A 19,958-nucleotide genomic window follows, 5' to 3' on the forward strand; every position below is an offset into this window, starting at 1 on the left:
TTAGTAGGACTGGATCACTTCCAAGCAGGAAGTTTTGTCCATAAATGGGTTAAGAGGAGGGTGGGGTTGCGACGGGCCACTGCTGAATGCAAAAACAGACGTCACCTACACAGCAGTTATAATAGCTGAGCATTGTCACTGGCAGTCTACAACAGGAGAATTACGCTGTAATAAAGATTTAACCACCACTTGGAATTGGGACCAGGTCACTCACTTCCAGCATGTAGCTGTTGCCTAGATACTGTGGTGAATGGCATTCTGCACAATAGATAGACGAAGAGACTGGATAGATCACGATAAATCCTTTTGTAATAAAAGAAGACCTGTCATCAACACTTTGGTAATCAGGGCAATTTTTTCCCCACTTAAATCCGTGCAGCCTCCCACTGATGCCTAGGGGCCTGCACAGCTTCAAAGCCAGAGCAGAATCTGGCCCATTAAGTGCCCATAAGAATGTTTTTTACCATGTAAAAACCATGAAGGTCAGATCCTCTGGTGCCATACATCCATTGTGTGACATCCCAGACGTATTCCGACCAAAAGCCATCTTAACCTGCCCAAGGTGGATCACTACAGTGCAAGGGGAATCCTTTAGTGAGTGGCATAGACCGGACAAAGAGGCTCTTACACCCCTCAATCTCTCCGCCACAAGCATGGCAGTGGAAAGGGAACATAGCCAGAAGAAAATGGACCGGGCCAGGATGCCCTGAGCTATGCTGATCCTCAGCTGTAAGTTTGGATCCCTGTGGCCGTCGCAACCAGGCATAAGTTAGAGCAGCCCTCACACTGCTCCTTACGCAGGGCAAGAGGACTGGCACGCATAGAGCAGTAACAGGAGCAGGGGAGTGAAAAGAGGCGCTTTAGAAACACACAACCTAGTTTGTACTCTGTGTAGTTTACCTGCACTCCAGGATCTGGCCTTCTATCTGTGCTTACTTGCACATGCAAAGTTAACAGTGTAGGTAGATACAGCACTGTATTATTGCCTAGGCTGACAAGACCTAGGCCGTCAAATTTGCAGGGGCGGAAGCTCCCCTCTGCGCCCTGCCCCCCTGCTCCAGCTCACCTCCGCCTCCTCTGCAAGTGCGCCGCCGCGTCCTGTTTCTCTCCCCTCCTAGCCGTGCCGCGAAACAGCTGTTTCGTGGGGCAGGGAGGGAGGGGGAGGAGGGGGAACGCCGCGTGCTGGGGGAAGAGGCGGGGCTGGGGCTGGGGATTTGGGGAAGGGAGGGGGCGAAGTTGGGGTGGGGACTTTGGGGAGGGGGTTGGAATGGGGGCGGGAAAGGACGGAGTTGGGGCGGGGCCAGGGCGGCAATTATTTCCCGGCCTAGGGGGCGGCAAAATTATTAATCCACCACTGGGTAGATATTTGCATGCAGGTTACCTAAGCAGCACGTATCTTGCAGGAACTGTGTGCACAGTTGTAAGCAAGTGTATAGTTGTGCACTTTTTCTGCACACAAGTGAGCCTTTGTTTTCAGAAATGTGGCCCTTAATGGTCTCTGCAATTTGGTATTGCTATGCAATATCCATGCACACCAGTAGCAAACCAAATGAAAAAAACAGTCTCACAGGAATCTAAAAACATTTATTTCTGACCTTGGACAATGTAGGGAGAGAATGAGTCTGTAGCTCAGATTCAATTTGGTGAGTTTGAATATCCATCCACTCAGATAGATCAAATGCATGAAGTGTCCACTGCCATATGGCATCAGCACTCTTAGCATCATCTAGCTCCTTTCACATTCCTTACTGCTGTCTCGGCCAGCTGCCTCCTCTCTTCAACCCCAGCATTGGTTCTCCACCTATTTCTCCCACCTCAGAGTCCTTCCACTGATCCAACCTGCTGACTGGCTGTCTCCCTCCACCCCATCGTTAGTACCAGACTTCTTTGACCCAGTCCCTCCGCGCCACACAGCAACTTCCACCCTGCAGCCCTATCCCTGCCCCAGAGATCCCAGCGCTACCTGGCCCCCTTCCGCACCTGCTTTCCATACCAGTGGTGCGTGTCAGGATTGGTGTCTGTCACTAACACATGGCCACATTTCATTACTTGATGAATCCCACACCAGAGTTTCATCAGATCCAGAATATCAAGGTATGGGTAAGTTAACATGACTGACGGGTTGCAAATTGGAGAATCACAGATCACTCATTTGGATTTCCTTAACTAGAACAGGCCTGATTCTCTCTACTCCATTTCAGCCTGACAGCAACATAACACCATCAAAGTCGATGGGTGCAGGCAGTGCAATGGAGCAAATCTGCAGTGGGTGTCAACTGGCACAGCTCCATGGAGGTCAGTGAAGCCACTGAAGTCAAAGGAGCTATGAGGACTTACACCAGCTGAGGTGTTAGTACAAACAAACGCTGACAGACGGCAGTGAGCACCACAACAGCCCAGTCAGCCCAGCACTCACTGGTAGCTCTGCCAGCCAAGCCTTTGGAGAGCAGGAAGGACTGTCCCCCAAAAGCAGTGGCGACTGGAGACATTATGGCTACAAAGGCCAGGTATGGGTTTAATGCCTGCAAATGTGCTACAGGGAGCACGACTGTGGGTTGCCCTTTCTATAGCCCCCCCAAAAGTACAGCTTGATCTCTCACAAGCTTGGTGATCTTTGCACATGAGAGCATGGCAGGGACCATGACAATGCCACCCAGCCAGGCAAGCCCGCTCTGGAGCACTGGATACTTTCAGCATCCCTAACCATTGGAGAGCACTGGTAGCTTTATTATGGCTGTCTCGTGTGTTGGACAATTACAGTTTAATCTTTAAAAGCACCTTCCCTCCTGGCACAACTTGGTCTCATGATTAATTAAACAGACAGGTGCAAGCCAGACATCAAGTACAACAACATACCATCTCTGACACAGACAGCCCTATGAATGTGCCAAGCGCCTGGCTCAGTGGCTCTCAAACCTTTGTCCTGGTGACCCAATTCACACAGCAAGCCTCTGAGTGCGACCCCCCTTATAAATTAAAAACTTTTTTTATATTTAACACTATAATAAATGCTGGAGGTGAAGCGGGTTTGGGGTGGAGGCTGACGGCTCGTGACCCCCCCATGTAATAACCTCGCGACCCCCTTAGGGGTCATGACCCCCCCCTTTGGGAACCCCTGGTCTAGCTGCACAGGGCCTTCCCTTTGTGGGGCCCCTCTTTGTTAGCTTTCCTTCTCAACATGAGCTCTCCTGCTCCGTGTCAGGGGGGGCTGTGAACTTGGGGCCTCTACTCTCTCGAGCTCCTGGGATACTCAGAGTATATCCAGAGCCGGAAGAGTCAGGCTAGGAGACAACTGTAAATATATTAGAAAGCACCACTGCTTGCTGGTGTGTTCTGGTGCAGTTAGCCTGTCAGAGGCTGCACTCTAGCTCCCCAATGTCAGCGTGCAGTGAAGAGGAGCAGTGCCACATTTCTCCCCACCCTAGCACAAAAAGCAGTTACACCCTGGAGCTCCCAGTGCTGGGGCAGGGTGAATAGGAGTATAAGTAGGTACAGGGGTCAGAGTGTGGGACTTCTTTGAGGAAGATCAGTGCTGGGGTTCAAATATGTGGGCACTGTCATCTCGAACTTCTTTACTATTGCAATTTTCTCCTGCAGCTTTTCTCAAATGTCTTTCCTTTTACATTATGTGATTCTGTTTTAACTGCTGCAGATTTTCCCAGAAACAACTATTAGTACAGGACGACTGCCAGTTTATCACAGGTAGAATCATAGAAGACTAGGATTGGAAGAGACCTCAGGCGGTCATCTAGTCCAATCCCCTGCTTAAAGCAGGACCAACACCAACTAAATCATCCCAGCCAGGGCTTTGTTGAGCTGGGCCTTAAAAACCTCTAAGCAAGGAGATTCCACCACCTCCCTAGGTAACCCAGTCCAGTGCTTCACCACCCTCCTAGTGAAACAGTTTTTCCTAATATCCAACCTAGACCTCCCCCACTGCAACTTGAGACCATTACTCCTTGTTCTGTCATCTGCCACCACTGAGAACAGCCTAGCTCCATCCTCTTTGGAACCGCCCTTCAGGTAGTTGAAGGCTGCTATCAAATTCCCCCCTCACTCTTCTCTTCTGCAGACTAAATAAGCCCAGTTCCCTCGGCCTCGCCTCATAAGTCATGTGCCCCAGCCCCCTAATCATTTTCGTTGCCCTCCGCTGGACTCTCCAATTTGTCCACATCCTTTCTGCAGTGGGGGGCCCAAAACTGGATTCAATACTCCAGATGTGGCCTCACCGGTGCCGAATAGAGGGGAATAATCACTTCCCTCGATCTGCTGGCAGTGCGCCTACTTATACAGCCCAGTATGTCATTAGCCTTCTTGGCAATAGGGGCACACTGCTGACTCATATCCAGCTTCTCATTCACTGTAATCCCCAGGTCCTTTTCCGCTGAACTGCTGCTTAGCCCGTCAGTCCCCAGCCTGTAGCAGTAGATGGGATTCTTCCGTCCTAAATTCAGGACTCTACACTTGTCCTTATTGAACCTCATCAGATTTCTTTTGGCCCAATCTTCCAATTTGTCTAGGTCCCTTTGGACCCTATCCCTACCCTCCAGCGTATCTACCTCTCCCCCCCAGCTTAGTGTCATCTGCGAACTTGCTGAGGGTGCAATCAATCTCATCAATCCAGACCATTAATGAAGATGTTGAACAAAACCGGCCCCAGGACCAACTCCACTTCATACTGGCTGCCAACTAGACACCAAGCCGTTGATCACTACCTGTTGAGCCAGACGATCTAGCCAGCTTTCTATCCACCTTATAGTCCATTCATCCAATCCATACTTTTTAAAACTTTCTGTCAAGAATACTGTGGGAGACCATATCAACAGTTTGCTAAAGTCAAAGTATATCACCACTTTCCCCATATCCACAGAGCCAGTTATCTCATCATAGAAGTTAAATCAGGCATGACTTGCCCTTGGTGAATCCATGTTGACTGTTCATGATCACCTTCTTCTCCTCCAAATGCTTCAAAATGGATTCCTTGAGGACCCACTCCATGATTTTTCCAGGGATTGAGGTGAGGCTGACTGGTCTGTAGTTTCCCGGATTCTCCTTCTTCCCTTTTTTCAAGATGGGCACTATATTTGTCTTTTTCCAGTTATCCGGGACCTCCCCCACTCACCACAAGTTTTCAAAGATAATGGCCAATGGCTCTGCAATCACATCAGCCAACTCCCTCAGCACCTTCCGATGCATTGCATCTGGTCCCGTGGAGTTGTGCATGTCCAGCTTTTCTAAATAGTCCTGAACCTGTTCTTTCACCACTGAAGGCTGCTCACCTCCTCCCCATACTGTGCTGCCCAGTGCAGCAGTCTGGGAACTGACCTTGTCTGTGAAGACAGAGGCAAAAAAAAGCATTGAGTACTTCAGCTTTTTCCACATTATCTGTCACTAGGGTTGTCTCCCCCATTCAGTAAGGGTCCCACACTTTCCCATACCTTCTTTTGTTGCTAACATACCTGTAGAAACCCTTTTTATTAACCTTCACATCCCTTGCTAGCTGCAACTCCAATTGTGCTTTGGCCTTCCTGATTACACCCCTGCATACTCAAGCAATATTTTTATACTCCTCCCTGGACATCTGTCCAAGTTTCCATTTCTTGTAAATTTCCTTTTTGTATTTAAGCTCATCAAAGATTTCTCTGTTAAGCCAAGCTGGTCGCTTGACATATTTGCTATTCTTTCTGCACATCAGGATGGTTTGTTCCTGCACCCTCAATAAGGCTTCTTTAAAATACAGACAGCTCTCCTGGACTCCTTTCACCCTCATATTAGCCTCCCAGGGGATCCTGCCCATCAGTTCCCTGAGAGAGTCAAAAGTCTGCTTTTCTGAAGTCCAGGGTCCATATTCTGCTGCTCTCCTTTCTTCCTTTTGTCAGGATCCTGAATTCTACCATCTCATGATCACCGCTGCCCAGGTTGCCACCCACTTCTACTTCCCCTACCAATTCTTCTCTGTTTGTGAACAGCAGATCAAGAGGAGCACGGTCCCTAATTGGTTCCTCCAGGACTTGCACCAGGAAGTTGTCCTCAATGCCCTCCAAAAACTTCTTGGATTGTCTATACACTGCTGTAGTGCTCTCCCAGCAGATATCAGGGTGATTGAAGTCCCCCATGAAAACCAGGGCCTATGATCTGGAAACTTCTATTAGTTGTCCAAAGAAAGCCTCGTCTACCTCATCCTCTTGGTCTGGTGGTCTACTGCAGAAACCCACTACATCACCACCCTTGTTGCTCTTGCCTCTAAACTTAACCCAAAGACTCAACAGGCTTTTCTCCAGTTTCATACCAGAGCTCTGAGCAATCATACTGCTCTCTTACGTACAGCGCAACACCTCCACCTTCTCTCTCCAGCCTGTCCTTCCTGAACAGTATATACCCATCCATGACAGAGCTCCAGTCAGGTGAGCTACCCCACCAAGTCTCTGTGATTCCGATCACATCTTGCCAGCTAATGAGCAGGACCCATTGGCTTCCAGCCTTCTACACACCACACATGGAGAAGATATATAAAACAGTAAAATCAATTCTTAGGAAATAAGGTGGTTAGTTTTTATTTTCTTACATTGTACAGTTCAGTGTCCAAAGCTATAAATGTCTATGGAAGAAGGCACTGGCTTTATAAACATCACTGCACCTTCCTTCTTGTTTCTATTTCAGGCATAAATAGTTACTGAAGGCAAATCACAGCTCTGTGTAGGTGTGTCAGAATTGATTCAGCAGAGAAATATGCATGGCTGAAGACACAGCATCCCTACGGAAACAGAAGAAATGTTATACTCTGTCTATCCAATTTATGGAAATCTCTCCTTTGATGTTTACATGACTGTGTAACACAATCCAGCTAGTTGCTGTAACCAGTTTACCTCAATCACTTGCCTAATGTTAATCATGTACACTCGGTGTGTGTATGCATATGCATATGCATGCGCGTGCACGTGCACACACACACACACATACACACACACACCCATATAGATGATAATCATGCACATATATATGCACACTCAATATTGGGGCAGATGCTCAGCTGGTGTAAATTTTCATAGGTCCATTACGATCAATAGAGCTATGACAAATTACTCCAGTGGAGGGTCTACCCCATTACACACACACACAGTGGAAATGCTGAATGTACAGTCCTTAACTCTTCCCAGACCATCAGCAGTTGAAAGTGATGATTTGCGGATTTCAGATTTAGAAGACCTATGTCCTCAATATCACAAAAAACTAATGATGTCCATGTGGGTATTACACTAGCAAATCAATGTATGATTTTTGGTGGATTTGACAGGCTTTTACGATTAACTCAATAAAAACAGACCACATTCAGATTGCACATATTCACTCTTCTGCCGCAGTGCTCTGACAGCATAAAATAAAATCCGAGTCAGCGTAGCATAATATAATGCACATTTTTGAAATATGTTAAAAACCCTATTTTCAGTAGAATCTTATATAGCCAAATGCTCATTATCGCCCCCCGCCTCCCAAAGAAAAGAAAATCCCATTATCTAAATCTGGGTTATGATGACCTTCAAATGGAATTCTGTTAGTCTTAAAGGTGCCACAGGACCCTCTGTTGCTTTTTACAGATTCAGACTAACACGGCTACCCCTCTGATACTTCAAATGGCATCATTTACATTAAAAAGTATCCTGCAAATTCAAAACTCCATTTATATAAATAAATTACGAGTCTCTCATTCTAGTCAGATAAATGTGGTTTTACTTTATTGCTCAACATGTTTATGACATTTAATGAATACTGGCCTTTATTTATAAAATATTATGTATTGGAATGACATCCAAAGATTTAATAGCCATTTTAATTGCTGTTGTTGACTTCATAAGGAGCAATCTTGAAGAAACACTGGATTTTTACAGGGCAATGATCCAATGTGCTGAGTATACTGCACCAAAGTATTCCTATTGTTTATTTCACGATTTTTGGTTCTCTCTACTCTTGCTTATGCAAAGACTCCAGGGAAAATATTCCTAAATTATTCTTGAGTGAGCATGGGCTTTTGTGAAAGGGCACTGTATAAGAAACACACTTTTAGTTCAAACCTCATTAAGAAATGCGCAGCACAGATATTGTCAATTTTGGAACAGGGAGTTGCAAAAGAAAGGAAACATTTCTATTTTTTCCATTACCACAATGAAATCCAGCGGGTCCAGATATGAAAAGATTCAAAGCCCTTCACACTAAAGATTTGGCAGAAACTTACTGTTTGACATTATCTTAAAAGGTAGTAAATGTAGTTTCTAGCATTTCTAACCTATCCTGGTAGCAGTTGTATTATGAGGCCTCTCAAACGTCTTATACGTATAATGGAGAGCACGCGCGGCTAACAGGGCAGCCGGCTGGATGCTGCCACTTACATGGGGCTCCAACAGCCAGAGAGAGCCCGTCCTCCCCCCTGCAGCTGAGAGCACTCCCTCCCTCCCTGCATTCGCAGATCGCCTCCGGCAGTCTGGAGCTCCTCCCCCGCTGCCCAGCGTGCCAGGACCAACAGCTCCGCCGTTCCTGAGCAAGCTCACAGAGACATTAGGCGAAGGCCAACAACAAGGGAGCCAGGGGGTTGGAGAAGGGACAAGGAGCGGGGGGGAGGGGTTGGGAGTTCTGGGGGGAGCTGTCAGGTGGCAGGCGTGGGGAGAGGAATCGGAGCAGTCAGGGGACAGGGAGCAGAGGAGTTTAGATGGGTCGGGAGTTCTTGGGGGGGGGGCGGAGAGTGGTTGGATGGGGCGTGGGAGTCCCAGGGGTCTGTCTGGGGGTGGTGGTGTAGATAAGGGTTGGGGCAGTCAGGGTACAGGTAGGGGGTAGAGTCCTAGGGGGGCAGTTAGGATGGGGGGAAGGTCTCAGGGGGGGCATTCAGGGGACAAGGAGTGGGGGAGGGTTGGAGGTTCTGAGGGGGGGAGTGGGAGGGGCTAGGGCGGGGCTCCTCACATCCTCTTTTTCGCTTGCTGAAATATGGTAACCCTATCTGAGATGGCCTCCAATGGCATGTGGCCCATTTGCCACTGCTAGCAGCAAATATCCCCAATGACTGGGTATGGGACACTAGAGGGGGAGGGCTCTGAGTTACTATAGAGAATTCTTTTCTCAGGTGCCTGGCTGGTGGGTCTTGCCCACATACTCAGGGTCCAACTAACTGCCATACTTGGGGTTGGGAAGGAATTTTCCCCCAAGTCAGATTGGCAGAGACCCTGGGGGTTTTCACCTTCTTCTGCAGCATGGGGCACAGGTTAATTGCTTGTTTGAACTAGAGTAAATGGTGGATTCTCTGTAACTCAAAGTCTTTAAATCAAGATTTGCCCCCTTAAGTAACTCAGACAGAGGTTAGGGGTCTATTACAGGAGTGAGTGGGTGAGGTTCTGTGGCCTGCAGTGTGCAGGAGGTCAGACTAGATGATCATGATGGTTCCTTCTGGCCTGAAAGTTTAGGAGTCTAAAAATAGCAGGGTAGCCGGGGGTAGCGTGGGTGGCAGCTTGTGCTAGCCACCTGAGTACATACCCAGGGATCCAGGCAGATTTGTACTCAGGCAGCTGGCCCCAGCTGCTCCCTGTGCTACCCCTATCTACACTGCTACTTTTAGTGTGCCAGCTCAAACAGAGCTAGCATGTGTCTGTTGACCTGTGCTGGGAAGCACACTGCAAGCTGCAGTGTAGACATACCTTAGAGAATCATTTCAACTCAATACAAAATGGACAAGTTACATAAAGGAGTACAACAAAAGGAAACACAGTCCAGATGTTCAATAAACTGTCACTTTAAAAAAAAAATAAAAACAACATTTAAGGAACAAAACAAGGAATATTTTGTAAGCAACCTTGTTGGGAGTCCCAACAGAGGCCAAATGCTGAATGAGCCGTGGAGACTGAACTGCCATTAACGGCCATCCGAGGCCAAAGCTCAGGCAAACTGATGGTTTTACTAGACCACACACTCACACTTCATGCTTTGGAAGAGCCATTACAAGCCAAAAATCTTAACTGCTTCAAGATTCAGCAAGTGAGTATAACCCATCTACACTCAGCCCTTCCCCTTATTTAAAATTCCAGATTAATAAGCACCTCCACAGAAAGGGGGGAATTTTACTGTGACTCACACAGTGATTATTTTTGTTTATAAGACACACCTACTAATTTTATACTGGGTACAGGCACACATCATGAATCACAGGCATGTGACAAACTTGGACACAATGAATGTAGCACATAGCGAATCTTGAATAATTAACAATACATTTCTTTGCAATTTTCATTTCCATCCCTGAGTATGTGATTAAAAACTGTTACTCAAAACTAAAAGAGGACACTGGAAAGGTTTACAATAATTCCCTTTTTAAAGAAGTGGAATATTTTGAAGCCACTGAATACTTAGGATCCAGACACTGCCCTCAATACATGCATGCAAATACTTATGAAATCAGTCGGAGTTTGACAGCAGATGAAAGCATATAAGGGCCTTGAGCTGTAAAAGAACAACAAAAACAAAAACAAACCTGTAAAAGCAAGTTTTACCTGACATTTTGTATCATGTTTTTCACCCAGTGTGATCTCAGAGCACACTTCAAGCTGCTTCAAAACTACACAAACATGCACAGGAATCCCTGAAAATGCAGCCACATATGATGTGAAATATAATAGACCGGATTCTCACTCACCACTCTGGCAGCATAAAGGTGCCTTAAAGTGTGTGAGAATGCTTACACTAACTGTACGAGGTAGATAATCAGAAAGTTGAAAGCAGAAAGCCAACAGGAATTTGGCCAGGACATCAGGGTGAATACCAACAATATTGCCAACTCCCAGCACTCAACAATCATGAGATTTTTATTATTTTAAAAATAATAAAACAGGGTGTTTCTTTGCCTTCTGGATGCACCTGGCCACAATTCTGAACTTTCTTTGCAACCATGAGATCTAGAAATTTACTTTTTCTTTTTAATGAAAGCCAAGATTCCCCCATAATCACTTGACTCTAAGAGCTGGGGCTACAAGCAAAACATCAAATATCATGAGACTTACAATAGAATTGTGAGAGTTGGCAACATTTGTTCCCTTGCCAGAAATAGCACAATAATGCGATTGGCCTCTCTTATTTTTCCTCCAAAAGATGGGCACTCCCCACAGCAGTGCCTCTCTCTGCTACGACACTGGTTCAGCATTGCCTCAAAGGGAACAGTGCCATCTGCTGAATCACTCACCAGCACTTCTTGCAGCACCCTGAATTTTCCTTGAAGGTGCTTCTTCGAGGTGTTCACCAGGCCTTTCCCTGCTTAGCCTATGAAAGCTGGTGAGATCACAGCCCACGGTAGTATGGTCACCCGCAAATTATGATTATCGCAGTACCTAAAGACAGACTGAGAATGAGACCCCATTGTGTAAGGCACTGTACAGACACAGTAGTAGATGGTCCCTGCCCTTAAGAGCTGACAAGCTAAATAGCCAAGACAGACACAGGAGGGTGCCAGGCTAGAACATACAAGCAGAGAGAACAACGTGATGTTAGGACCACGTCTATTTAATTTTTGGGGTGAGATTTTGTTGAGAGGGAATGGGAGAGGCAACATTGAAGGGATGAGGTGAGGGGGACGGGGAAGAGGCCAAAAAGGAGGGAGCAGAAATGGGGAGCATAGAGAGCAGATGGAGTGATGTTGAGGTGAAGAAACTATTGGGGGTTGGAGCAAACAGCCAATCAGCACAGAGCAGAGAAAATCCAGAGTCAGAACTAGGTCATCATCTGCACCAGGGGTCCTTGCTGAGGCTGCCCCTCTGTCTGCTCCCACCAACTCCAGTATCTTTGGTCCTTGGTGTTGGCTCCTCCCTAGAATTTCTTTCTTCCAAGCCTGTGTGGCTCAGGGGAGGGGGCGCCACATGCGTCCTAGTGTCCCTGAAGGGGAGGAGGGTCATTCCTGCACACTTCTAGGGAGTGCATAGGAGGGGGGAGTGGTAGTCCCAGCTCGGCCCCATCTAATGAAATTGTTCTCCTCAATAAGGGAACTGCTTTTACACATGGTGAATGACTAATATTTAAAAGGAAGAAAATAAAGGGGATAACGTATGGTTAAGTACAATGGAACCTGTCACCTCCCAGAGGCAACACCTCATCTCAAGCAACATAAAACAATTTGTTGCTTTATCTCCATTAAATGTCCACTCGTTGGACACTGAGTGGCCTGAGGAGGGGTTCATTTCAAGCAGATTTCACTGTTATTTGGAACCCATCAGCATGGGATAGGCAGTGCTGTGTCCCTCCCACAGGGAACAGAAGCAGCGACAGTTGGCTCTAGTACAGCCGGTCAATATTTTTCAAATAAAAAGTTTTTTTCATCAAAAAGAGGCGTCCTTTCTTCAGACAGCTTTTCTTTTCAACAAAAAAGTCAATATTGTCAAAAAATTGTGGAAAATGTCATGCTCTTTTTTTAAAAAAATATTTTTTAAAATCCAGGTTTTCAGAAAAAATAATAAATTCCAATAACCATTTTGATAACATTTTTGATCAAATTAAGAATATCTATTATATATATGAAAAATGGGTCAGTTCTGAACACTCCAGAACACAAAAAACATTGAAATTTTCCCCATGAAAATAATTTTTCCACCCACTCTAATGACCAGCCATTCTTGTTTATGGGGCAGGAAAGAAAGAAGCTACCAATACTGGATCTGCCTAATTCTGTGGGTTGGAGGGAGGTCTAGAGAAAGAAGGTATTGCTGCCTGATGTTCTTCTCATGGTCCCCGCACTATCCTGCTTCTCTGGGGCTAGAAAGGAGAAAGAATAAGCAGTGGCTGCCTGATTTTCCTAACTCCAAATTCACCACCAGTCAATTTTCTTCTCAAATCTTTAGTAAAAAGGTATCTACCTTTTGTTGAGGCACTGGATTAGGTTTAATTATAGGGTTCATGGTATTTTATAACTGGTATTTTAAAGAGAAAATTTTTTAATTTGGCTCTCTTTTAAAGTCAGTTTGTTGGTACGGAAAAGGGCCCATTGAATTTGAAGCATGTTTATTTCTATAGGAGCAAAGAACATCCCTGCTGAAAATGCCTCCTTTAACACATTTCAAAACAAACATCCGATCACCAGCCATTCAACCCTCTCTATTCTCTGGCATCATAACAGGAGCAGGAGACAACACAGTTAATGATATACAGGCAGACTCAGAACAGCATGAAATGCATATTGACTGGCGGCTGTGATTCATTTTACAGGCTATGAACCATGCTAGACAGGAGGAGGAACCTGATTGTTTCACCAGGTTTTGGAGTCATGAGGATAGCCAAAACAGCAGGTCAGGGCTCAACTAGCCACGCTCCTCTTGTTTTTATAAAAACAGTGACACACACCACACATTAATTTGGTAATGACAGGCACCTGACCATCACACAATGCATCCAAGATAATCACACACCTCAGCCACTGTTGTTAGTCAATTTATCCTCCCACCAGTTGATTGTCCAACTGCCAGATTAAAAGATTAACGTTTTAAAGAGCTAAGTACTGAACTGGATTCTGCTCTCTGAGTGACTCCAAATGAAGAGATCCTGGATGTTTGAGAGGGAGAGCGGGAGGGACATAATACTCTAACAAATATCGGAGGGCTGTAAACACACAGGATTGAGAGCAATTAGTTAGGGATATAGAAGGTGTAAAATTAAGAGCAGTAGGATGACATTAAGAAAAGGAAAATTGAGGATGAACATCAGGGAAAGCGTTCTGAAAGGGAGCTTGAATTAATAGTAGAATAGTCTCCTAGGAGAAACAGTAGAAGCCCCCATGCTTGGGATATTTAACATTAGACAGGACAGATGTACAATAGGGAACTCACAGTGGCAGGAATATAGAGTGTATGAGTCTTTTCCATCTCTCATTTCTAGGAGGCAGGTTCTCAGTAAATCAGCTGAACTCCACTCGTATATCAATTGATATACACCAGCTGAGGATCTGCCCTATGATTTGCTATATTGCCACTGCCTGAGGGGGGCAAAATACCATATTCAGCTGTGCCAAATCAGAATGGCAGGAGACAGATTTTTTTTTTTTTTTAATTCCATGCCAGGCTGACTAAATAAATAAATAAGTAATAAAGGGGACACCAGCTCCTCAACAGACATTCAGCTACCTCTGCATGTAGATCTATATTGTCAAAACATTTCTTATAAGGCATTTCCTACTTGTATGCCTTTTATTCTGAGATACCCTTCCTTTCTCCTTCCCCTGGGCTCTTATCTCCTTGCACATGTTCTGCCTCACAAGAAATAACCATAACAAACTGTGATTTATAGCCAACTTGGAAAATGTGATGACGTCCAGGGTTCCATTTGAATTCCTTTACGCTTGCAAAGTTTAGACACTGTCCTAAAAGCTGCCAAAGCATTCTTAGCAGGAAGTCAGCAGAAAAGGAAAGATAAGGGTACTGCTGGGGCTTGGATACATTCCTTGCCATGTGTTTTGTTTTCTTCCCTTTCATGCTTTAATATTCAACTAGAAAAGAATCTTCCCTAACTTAAGCTTCCCGTTCTTCCCCTCCACTTCCCCCCCCAAACACAAAACAAAACCAAGCAGTCTCAAATATGTTTTCTTAACCAAAGCTAGGCCAGGGGTAGGGCGGTGTTCAGGGAGCACCAGGGGTGATGATTCAATATGGAATTTTTTAAATGGTCATTTAAAGAAAACTTGTACATGATTTGGAACTATCAAGCTGCACACATGGTTATACCACCATGGGATACTGCTACTGTTACTCTCGTGCTCAGTCCCCCCCACCTTTCCCTCCTATTTGCTGCTCTGCTGACTCATAACATCATGTCTTGATTTGGACTGTAAGGTCTTGGGGGTAGGGACAAACTGGTTGGGAATGTTTTTTTTGGTCAAGTCCTTCTTTCAGCCAAACCAAAACTGTAAAACAGAGTCTGGTTTGACAAATTTCCCCGAGTGGAACAGGTCAAGAAAAAAAGTTGATAGTTTCAAAACAAAATGTTCAAATGTCCAATTCAAAATGTAAACTAAATTGACTGGGGAAAAAACGTAAAAGGGTTGAAACTGGAATGAAACATTTCAATGTACAAATTGCAAAATGTTTTGATTGACCAGAAACCAAAAGGCTTTTCCGTTGGTGACTATTTTTGAGATTTCAGCCTTTCGTCCCAACTCACGATGGAAAAACATTTTCAACTCTCCGAGTTATTCCCAGGATGGGAAAACTATTTCCTGACCAGCTCTTGAAGGTCCACCGACGTACTTATACTGCACAGTGGGGCCCCACTCCTGGCTGGAGTTATAAAATACTTGAGAGACAAGGTGGGTGAGGTCATATCTGTTACTGGACCAACTTCTGTTGTGAAAGAGAGATGCTTTCGAGCTACACAGAGCTCTTCCTCAGGATCTCATCTACTTCATCAACAGAAGTAGGTCCAATAACAGATATGACCTCACCCACCTTGTCTCTCGAATATCCTGGGATCAACACAGCTACAACACCCCTGCAAAATAAAATATTTATCTAAGAATCATCTTGGGCCAGATAGCCCAGTGCAGTGAGGCTGCTTTCCACTGCACTACTTATCTAAATTGGCCCAGAAGCTGGTATAACTAGACCAAGAAGAATCTCCCAAGCAAGAGAGTGATCATCCAGTGGGCACAGAGAGGATATATGGGGCGCTTATGCTACATCCCCTTCCTTATTACAGGCTTGGCAAGCAAAAAGGGCATGATCAGAGGAAAGAGGATGTGGCCAGGATGCCCAGTGCATCATAGGGGCATAGAACTGGAATGGACATGCTGGGTCATATAGTCCATCCCGTTATCGCAGACAACCCCGTCATATAATCGCCTCATAAACATATCATGTTCCTTCTTAAAAGCTAATTAAGTTGTTTGCCCCCCCCCCAATACTCATATTGAGATGCTATTCTAGAACCTCATCCCTCTGATGGTTAGAAACCTTTTCATTTCCAGCCTCAATTGATTTATGGCCAGTTTATATCCAATATATATTATTCTTGTGCCAACATTTTCCTTTGACTTAATTAGCTCTTCTCCTTCCATGGTAGTTACATCTCTGCTGTATTTAGAGAGCGCAATCATACCCCTCTCAACCTTCCTTTTGCTAGGCTAACCAAGCCACGCTCTTTTAGACCCCAGTCCCACAACTTGCACCGTGCTGAGTTCAGCCTTAGCCGTGGATTTGGACCATTGAGAATAACAAAATCAGCCACCAGTGAAGGGAATGTTTTAAAATGTCTTAAATTTGCTCTTTTCCCCATTGCCAGCTGAATAAAACTTGCAAAACTTGCCTCTGGTTACCACTAAAGTTGTCTTCCCTTTTCACACCTACATTTGGTGGCACAAATAATTTCTGTCACTCTCTTGTGCCCTAGTATGTGTGGCCTCATTTTTGTTCCTGCCATGACTCCTGGATGCAATCTAGGCCATTTAGATGTCCAAATACCTTACTGAGAAACCCAAGTGACAGTAAACTCACCTGCAATTATCTGAGCTCACAATTGTATAGGAACAAAATGGGAGGCTCAATGAAGATCTGGCTGATAATTTGGGCTACAGAAACCAGTGCACTCAGGCTGCTAACTTATACTTACACTTCTACATATTGTGCAAAGCATGTTGATATGTTCCTCTCACTTACATAACAATCTTTCTGGCCCCACACAGCCATCAAGTTCAGTAGGTTACTTGTAGAGCAGGGTCAATACTGCCAAAAAAGAGATGATGAGCATCCATTCAAACAAACAGCCCTAATTTGCCACAGCCCTTTAATTAATTTTCCACAAACTGTTGCATGAGCACATTTGTCTTCACAAAACCGTCTGCAGAAACAGAAAGCATTGCAAATGCCCACAACAAATATAGATTTGTACAAATATCATGGGTGGCAGTGTTCATGTAGCTGTCCTTAAAGTTTGTTGCAGGTGTGACAAATAACACCATAGAAATCAAGAATACTCAGACAATAGTCATGCTGAAGAGTAGAACTGAGCGAATTCTTGATCTTTTAGTTCAGTGGCTGAAATGATTCCCTCCTCCCCTCCAAAATATGGTTAATTTCAAACTGAAGCTACTTTGTTTGTTTTTCTCACTAAAACAAAACTGAAAAAAAATGTGTTCAGGTCGCATGAAGTGATATTTTCAAACAAAACAGTTTGTTTCCAAATGAAATGTCAAAATGATTCATGTAGAAAATGTCAAAAATGAACTATTTTGACTTTGGAATTCCACATTTTTTATTCAAGCAAAATTAGTTGCCAAATTCAACCTGAATTCAAGAATAGTTTCAGTCACCCCAAAACGGCAACTTACTAGTTCTTTGAAAAAGTTTCACCCAGATATTTTGAATAATGGGTCAGCAGCCTGTTTGCTGAAATGTGTTCACAAATACATTCCGCTAACAAATAAATTGGTCAGAACTGAAACCTGCTCCTGGATAATTTGTGAACAGGAAAGGGGTTAAATATGTCACATAAATTACTGGCTAAAAATAGATCCCCCAGCTTTAGTCATTTGCATGTGTCTCTGTTCTGCTAGTAATACTGGCACAAAAGACAGCAGAAGCTTTTGTTTATTCTTCCTGCTTCTAGTCCTCCAGATGTTCAAGTCAAGCTCATTTTCTTTAAAGTTTTATTTACATATTTGATGAAATCTCAGCAGAACGTCTAAACTGACTAAAGTTACTGTCGTACTGTAAGATGACCATCTAGGTCCTGAGAGTTCTAAACTTGTCCAGCATATCTTTCCAGCCATCAAGTACATAAATAACTCATTCTATTCAGTAATGTTATGCCAAAGAAGAGGCTCCCACAAAAATGTCCTCCCTCTCCCAACCAGCGGTAAACACCACCTACCAGGATACAACTGCTTACAGAGGAGGAACTAAATCATTTGTTTTCCTAGTTAAACAGTGCTTAAAATCAGAACCATCAGGGAAAGCAGCACCACTTAGCAAACAAGCTTATATTAAATGGACTTGCTGGAAATGCTTTTACTTGATTTTTGAAGAAAACAGATGGAGTATATAGCACGAATAGCACATGGGTCAACTTGTGTCATTGGAATTGGGGCTGGGGTTTGAGACTTGCAGGGAGACGCAGAGTTCTATCCTCCCATGTGATTTGTTTTTAAATACTTTATTCTTTGTGCAATCCAGTCTATTCCAAAGATGAAAATGAGCCCTTCAAATATATTGTCAGAGCCCCAGGGATAAGACAGCTCTGGGGGGTGGGGGGATGATTTAACGATTCCCAAAGAGTGGGTGATCTCCATAAGAAACAGAGATTTCACCCCAACATTTTCTATGAAAGTAAGCACCAGCACAATGCAATCCTGTCACGTTAACCTTGAGATTCTAGCAAATAAGTGGAAATTGCATCAGCTGGGGACTTCTTCCCAACAGGAGAGAGTCAAGGCCTTTTCTGTGGGTGAGAGATGGGAATGGAGAGTAGACTTTTACAGATTGCAGGTGGATTGGAGAGCAGAAAAAAGGACAGCCAGAGAACTGGCACCCTCTATCAAAGACTTAATAGGTTATTACTGTACAGTGCTCAATCCTGCTTGATAGATAAATGTGTCATCACCACATTGTGCTTTTGAATGGCTCTCAACAGCCACTAGTTACCAACTCTTCTTTTATAGTTCCCTTAAATAGAAATATATGAGTTCCCAGCTGTACAGTACAATAATCATACTCCAGTGGCAGGGCCAGATTAACTCCCCTGTGGGCCCAGGGCTATTAGATTTTGTGTATTCCCTGTATACAAGTCTTTTTCCTGGGAGGGAGTTTGGTGCAGGAGGGGACTGGGGCAGGGGATTGGGGTGCAGGAGGGTGTGCGGGGTCTGGGAGGGAGTTTGGGTGCAGGAGGGGGATTCTGATCTGGGGTAGGGGGTGGGGTGGAGAAGGGGGTGCGAGGTGCAGGCTCCAGCCAGGAGGCGCTTACTACAGGTGGCTCCCGGCCAGTGGCGCAGCAGGGCTCAGATTGCCTGCTTGCCTGCCATAGCCCCATACCGCTCCCGGAAGCGGCTGGCTGCTAGCATGGCTCTGCGCCCCCTGGGGGGAGCAGGCAGTGGGTCTCCGTGCACTGCCCGCGCCCGCAAGCGCCACCCCCATAGTTCCCATTGGCTGGTTCCTGTGCTAGCAGCCAGCTGCTTCTAGGAACGGCCTTGGGCAACGGCATGCAGGCAGCCTGCCTGAGCGCCCCTTTGAGCAGCCCAGAGATCGCTGCCTGTGGTTTATTTTTGAGGGGCCCCGGGCTGCAGCCCCTAAAGCCCCTACCTTAATCCGGCCCTGCCCAGTGGAACGGTAGGGAAAATTAACTGTGCATTTCAAGCCTGTTAGGAACATGTTGACCAAATTTCCAGTGAAAGTTACTCTTTCCCTCACTGGAAACAAAGTCCATAAGAAATTATTCTTTATTAGTAGTAAGACAATAGAGCCTAGAGGCCTGAACCAAGAGGCAATGCTGAAGCCTCCCTCCCCCAGGCCCACAGAGTTAATGATTGCTGGTCCACCATTACCTTCGCTAGCCAAGTGCTTTCTGCCTGCCCACTGGGCAGCATTTCTGTAGCATCATGCAAGCTAATGGAGTCCTCCACCATTGTCCCATGTTTTCCTGCAGGTTGTTGTCCACTTAGTGTGGTTAATAAACAGGGTGTCAATATAGGCTGCAATTCAAACAGCTGAATCTTACATGGTGTTTACTGGGCTTGTGAAATGGAAATAATATTTCGTATGTCAGTTCTTCAGATTGTAAGTCCTTTGGAGCAGTGACTGCCTGTGGATACATGCCTGTGCAATGCCAAGCACCATGACTCTTTGAGCGCCGTGGGCTTGTGTGATACAGTTCATGGTTCATGTGAGCACTACACTATCATTGCTTAATCAGGCACTTCCATGACCTTCTCCCATTGGATGAGGAGCCATGCCCATTTTACATCTAAT

Source organism: Trachemys scripta, chromosome 1, assembly GCF_013100865.1.
Source record: "Trachemys scripta elegans isolate TJP31775 chromosome 1, CAS_Tse_1.0, whole genome shotgun sequence".
NCBI lineage: Eukaryota > Metazoa > Chordata > Testudines > Emydidae > Trachemys > Trachemys scripta.